This window comes from Myotis davidii, unplaced genomic scaffold, assembly GCF_000327345.1.
Source record: "Myotis davidii unplaced genomic scaffold, ASM32734v1 scaffold88, whole genome shotgun sequence".
Classification (NCBI taxonomy): domain Eukaryota; kingdom Metazoa; phylum Chordata; class Mammalia; order Chiroptera; family Vespertilionidae; genus Myotis; species Myotis davidii.
The window spans coordinates 497,030-503,587 of NW_006300377.1; positions in this window are offsets into that span (position 1 = coordinate 497,030).

Genomic DNA, 6,558 nt, shown 5'->3' on the forward strand with positions numbered 1-6,558 from the left:
CCCGCCTGTCCGCCGCCTCTGCCGGCCGGGAGTGAAACTCTTGCAGCTGTTGCAAAAAGTCTCTTCAACTTCCGTTGCTTTGCCTCGAGCAGCCGCAGTGGGCATGTTTGCTACAGACCTTGAGATCCCAGTTCCTCCCGCCCGCCCGTTTCTGGGGCGCCCTGAATCCTGTTAAGAAACATTTAACCTCGAACCAAGCTGGAAAATTTCCAGGTTTGAAGTGCGCTACGAAGTAGCTAAGTGAGCCTAATCCCCGAAGCAGGCGGTTCAGTCAATTAGGCTTTTCAACCCCGTTTCGTAGTCCATATTAGTTTCTACACTGTGCAGATTTCACAGTTAAAGTAGAATTACAGTGATATTGTTTTCACTTTTTAAATGAGAAGCGGTTATACTGGGTCTCTTCCTCCGGGGTTCAAGATCTAAGTGAGGGTGCTTGAAGCTGAGGGTTTCGAGTTGGTTGGGGTACTGCTTATTTCGTTAGCAGTAATTTAAATGCCTGTTAGGTATCACTTAACTCCCGTTCAAGGATGTATAAAAGCTGGCAGGATGAGGACCTAGGTCTAAATGAGAACAGTAAGTGTCTGGGAAATAATTTGGTTACCACTCTTTGGCCAGAAACAAAGATTAGGAGCAAAGTGAAAGGGAAGAATAATCCTGGCTCAGCAGAAAGTAGGGCTTTTAATTCTCGAGTATGGATTGATAATTTTGATTTCCTACTTACCTTGGGCGGGGTTCAGGTACTCGTTTCCCTGCCTCTTTGCAAACATTAATAAATTTCAGCAAACATTAAGGAACTACTCTATGAAAGGCTTGTCCTCTGTTGTTTCTGGAAGCGTTACAGATTCTTGGAGGCCCCCCTCCCCCCCCCCACACACAAAACTCCACAAGTTCATTTCTTTCTTTCATTTAACCATTTTATTCAGATTAAATGCGGATACAGTAGTGGAAAAACACACACACTCCCTGCTCTAAATGAGCTTATATCCTAGTTGGGGGAAGACATAATTAATTAATACATAGTGTCAGCCAGTGGTATTAAGACATAGCAAAATAGGGGATAAAGGAGGGATGGGTGTGGCATCTTTTGTAGGGTGGGTGGTGGTGGTGGGAGGACTCTCTTAAGTAGGAACATTTGACCAGAGACCTGAATGAAATAGTATCTGCTGTCCAGAGTTCCAGGCAGTGTAAAGAGGCCAAAGTGCTTGGATGGAGCCAGTGAAAAGTAGAATGGTAAAGGCCAGAGAAGTGACCCTGGGGGAAGGTGACTGAAGATGTACAGCTTTGTGGCCATACATGATTTTCCTTCATGAGAGATTAGAAACCATTGGTGGCTTCTTTTCCCTTGCTCACATCTCCTGGTATCTAACCCCTCACCACCTCCCTACATTTCCATTTCCCTAAATAACATCAGGTAACATAATATCTACTGATGTGATCTATTTCAAATTTCATTTTCAGCATCAAACATAGGTACTTTACATAAATTTAACTTCTAATTTTTATCTAGCTTTATTTCCAAGAGGATTTGAGACTGCTTCTAACATTAAAACACTAAAAAGACAGGATGGCTAAAGATAGAAGATGAAAAATTAGGAAGAAGAGGCATTTAAGAGTTATTTTGAGCCTGTATCAACCTCTAAAAATCCTGGCTGCTAAGGCAAAAAGGGGATCATCAGGTATAGTGTTTTTCTTACCTGATTAAAAGGAAGTATATTCTATCTATAGAAAAGAAAAGAACTTGACATTTACATTATGTTATGTAATTACCAACCTTTTAAGTACCACTGACAAATTGAAAAGTTGAAAGAAATGGGATAGAAGAGGAAGAAAGGATAAAAATATTCATGTTTTATAAAATTAGGACTCAGTAGAGATCAGTGGAAATTAATGGAAGAAACAAGTTTGAGTATATAATTTAAAGGAAAAGATAGTAGAGTAATTAAAGAGTACTGTAACATTACAAGGCAGGTTGAGGAGAGGGTAGTGGTGATGTTAAATATATCAATTTCTCAAAAAGTAATGTAAGTATATTTAGAGAGATGAAGAGTAATTCTCAGAACTCAAAGTAGTTGCCCATTTGAGTTTTTCCATACTATCTTATTTTGATGAGTAATTAAAACTAAAAAATAAAAGGGAAGTATGTAAGTTGGTTTACAACAGGAGTTGTTAACTTGGGGTCTAGATATGCACATTTTTGTGTGTGTGTGTAGTTACATTTTTGGGGCGGGGGGCTTTTATCAGACTTTTCCAAGGGTTCCATGCACAAAAATGTTAATCACAGGTTTAGTGAGATTTTTAGCTGAGTGGTAAATCCTAGTGGGAATTTGTTCAATAGAAGATGAGCAAGGTAGTACTGATATGAGCTATTGGATATGGAAACACTAAAGTATCATATTTTAATGTTGATTACTGGTAAAGTTTTTGGATGGTGGTTATTTAGCATGTTATGTATGAAAACATTCTTGAAGAACATTTTGAATTTCATAGCCATGTTGATATTCCAAAATTTTTCTCAAATTGATCTACTTTCTTTTCACCTCTCTATTATTCTAGTGCAGTTGGCTATCTTTGTCAGCAGGATTACCACATCAGCTTGTTAACTGTTCTTCCTGCTTTTATTCTTGTCCCACTTGCTGATTTTCCACACAGCAGTAAATAGTGATCCTGTTACCCTACTGCTTAAAATGTTTATGTGCCTGTTCTTAGAATCAAAGTCCAACTGAACTTGCAGGATCTTCCCTAGTCTGCCCCCTACTCCCTTCTAGATTCTTCAGCAAATCAATGACAGTGGATACTCCTGCCACATTGTTCGCAACTCCATCTAGCCACACTTTATTTCAGTTCCTCCATATGTTGTTTGCTTGCCCCTTCCCTTCCCATTTTATCTGCAGTCCTCATCACCTAGATCTCAGATCATAGTTCCCTTATTTTAGGAAGCCTTCCCTTGTACCATAGAGTTAGGTGTTCTTCCAATGTGCTCCCATAACCCGTTATCCTGATTGTTCTTTGATTCTCTTTCTGTGTCTAGTTCCTTGCTTACCTTTTGCACTAGACTGTAAATTCATTGAGAGCGGGGACCTTGTCTGTCTTACTCACCATGGTATGGATAGGCCTGGCAGTGTGCTTGACATATATTAGGCACTTAATGTATCCTGAGTTACAGACTATAATGTCAGCCATTCAAATTTCAGACTTTAATTGTTGCTTTCTCTGCTTTTTGATTTGCAGTATTGGTAGCCTTATATGAAGAACCAGAGAAACCTAATAGTGCTTTGGAGTATCCTTTTCATCTTTCATGTCAGAAAAAGGCCTTAGAATTCTCATTTTTTTCACATAGATAACCTTTAAAATACTTTTGATGAAGAAAAAAGTTACTTTCCTTTGAGTCTTTGGGTGATGATCTCTGGGTAAATATGGGTGGTGGGATGGGGTGACTCTGATCAGAGATGCTGCTCTGGGCTATTTCATTACTGTCATTCAGCTCAAGTAAAATCTTAACTTTGAGATTAGTTTTTTAAAGCATCACTTAGGAGCTGCTACCCCAGAAAATCCAGAAATAGAGCTGCTTCGTCTAGAATTGGCAGAAATGAAAGAGAAATATGAAGCTATTGTAGAAGAAAATAAAAAACTGAAAGCAAAGGTAAATTTTTAAAAAGAATTCATGTTAATAACTTCATTTTAGTTAATAATTTCACTTATCATTAACAATAATTAACACATTCATGTTAATAATATTAATATGACCAAAACCTCACTAAAATGGACAGTAGGGGAGGGAGGAAGGTGAATATCAATCTCAGTTAATTGCCAGGCCAAACTGATGCCCTGCCTAGAAAACCACAGACACATTAGAAATAGGATAAGCAAAGCGTGGTCAAGAAGAGGTTCTGGGGAACCTGCATCAACAAAAAGATGAGGATATTGGTTAATGCTACTTGTAGTATGTGGAGACTTCTGAGAGTCTTACAAAGTTGATTTAAGTTGTTTTGTGAGTGGCACCTCTTAGAGTTGTGCAGTGTACAATCTACCTAGTCATGTGGTGGCTCTTGTAAATTTGTTTGCACTTAATTTTGTCTAGTGCTAGTTTTTTCTTTGTTTAAACTCCTGTGAGAATTTTAATAAACTTCAAATTAGTCAACTCTAAGTCCTTGAGGTTTCACCACATTCTGAATCACATAATGCATTTTATATTACTATGGGAATTCTTCATGAGTTTTATTTTCTCAGTAACTTTGTGAGATAAGTGAAACAGATGCACAGGTGAGGAAACTACAGCACAGCGAAGCCTAGCTTCTCAAATCTGACAGCTTAATGGAATAAATCTTAGCCTAGTGTTCTTCCCAGGGAACAACTTTGCATAAAAGAAAATGCAGTATTTCCACAATGTGAAAATACCAATTAACTCCTGGGCACCTTTTAAATCAAAGATATCGGCAGGTCTTTATTATCTGGCCAGATTCATATATGTCACATAATTTGTTTTTTCTACTTTTTGGGAGAAAGTTCAGTCAACTTTTGGTAGAGGGGCTTATTATAATAAGCCACATCATCCTTGGGAAGATATAGATTATTGCATATCAAATGTCTTGATAGGGTAGCCATAAACTGGAATTAAATTTTAATTTTCTAGTAATATTAAAGGTTTATGTAAAAAGCCTTCATTAGGTTTGATCGTATTAAGTCTTAGATCATTGAATGGTTTAAACATTTAAACATATAAACTTACTGAATCAGTAATTAAATTGAATATAATAGTTAACTCGTTTTGTTACTCTTAAATTTTTTTTATCCAGTTTAGAATAAAATTCACCTAAACTCCTCTGTCTTTGCCCTATAGCTTGCTCAGTATGAACCACCTCAGGAGGAGAAGCGTGCTGAATAGGATTCTTCTCAGTTGAAAAGACACTGAAAAATGTTTTGTAAGACTTGAATAGTTTGTATAGTATATAATCTTTTCTGAACAGATGCTATAGAACTTTTATATATATATATGTTAAATTCACCGATCACACTTTAACTGTTATAAACACATATTCTTATAATCACCAATAAAAACTCAATATAATCTTCTTTGGGTCTTAAAAGCAGGAGTATCCAAAGTGAATCCTGAAAAAAATCTAAACACAGCCATCTAATTCATTACCTTAAAAGACATTCTGTTTACTAGTCTGACTAGGAATGATGGTACTGGTTGTATTTTAGCTGAGGAAGGTTAGCATGGAACTGTTCCTTGGTTTAGTTCAGGATATGAGCACAGGTACAGTCATTCTTTAAAACGAAGATGACATTGTTTATATTCTCAGTAGGCAGCTGGAGAGATCTGTGTGACATGAGATGCTTTTGCATGGGTTCTAATGAATCTTTTGCTCATTTATATAATGCGGAATAAATAACTCTTCTTTGCCACCACTTTGCCTTAGATAACTGTGTGTGCCAGTTTCAACTCTGACACCACGTTTTCCTTCTATGCATTCATGCCCTATTTGATAATGCTGCCTTGCTTGCTACTTGCACATTGGCTTTCCTGTGTTGATTTTCAATTTGCTATAATAGCAGTTACCCTGTTGTAACTTAATATAACATTAAACAGGATCACACTGTTCCCCTGCCTTACTTAGTTGCTCAGTTGAGCACAGAACAGAGGCAATATAAAATGCTGGGTTCATTCATAAGCTGGGATGAGAAGGAGAATAAGCCATATATAGAGGAAAATTATAGTTTGCTGGTATGATTATATAGTGCTTTTTTCTCTCAAAATATTCTTCTAGCCTTGAATTCATTTTATCTTCATTATCCCTGTGAAGTAGGTAGGGCAAGTATGAGGGGAGGTTGGGTGCTGAATTTTTAGGCCAAAGACTGATATTAATACAAATTATTTACTAACTGTAGAACCTTGGGTACATCACTTAACTGCTCTGAAATTCACTTTCCACATCTGTTACTTGAGAATAATATCTGTGCTGCCTACCTCACAGGGTTGTTGTGAGGGTCAAGTGGAATGTATGTGAAAGATTTGTAAATGGTAAAGCACTATATTCTTGTTCATTAGTCCTTTTTCATTTATTTTGGAAGACCTACAGACTTTAAAAAAAACCTGGTTTTAGCCCTAGCCAGTTTGGCTCAGCGGATAGAGCATCGGCCTGCAAACTGAAAGGTCCCAGGTTTGATTCTGGTCGAGGGCACATGCCCAGGTTGTGGGCTCAATCCCCAGAGGGGGACTTGCAGGAAGCAGCCGATCCATGATTCTCTCATATCATGGATGTTTCTATCTCTCTCCCTCTTCCTTCCTCTCTGAAATCAATAATAAAAAAAATGTATTAAACACACAAAACTGATTTTAGAGAAAGGGGAAGGAGAGAGGGAGAGAGGAGGATGGGGGGTGGAGGGGGAGAGAGAGAGAGAGAGAGAGAGAGAGAGAGAGAGAGAACGAGAGAGAGAGAGAGAACATAGATTTGTTGTTCCACTTATTTATGCATTCATTGGTTGCTTCCAGAGATCAAACCTGCAATCTCAGTGTATGGGAACAACGCCCTAACCAACTGAGCACCCTGGTCAGGA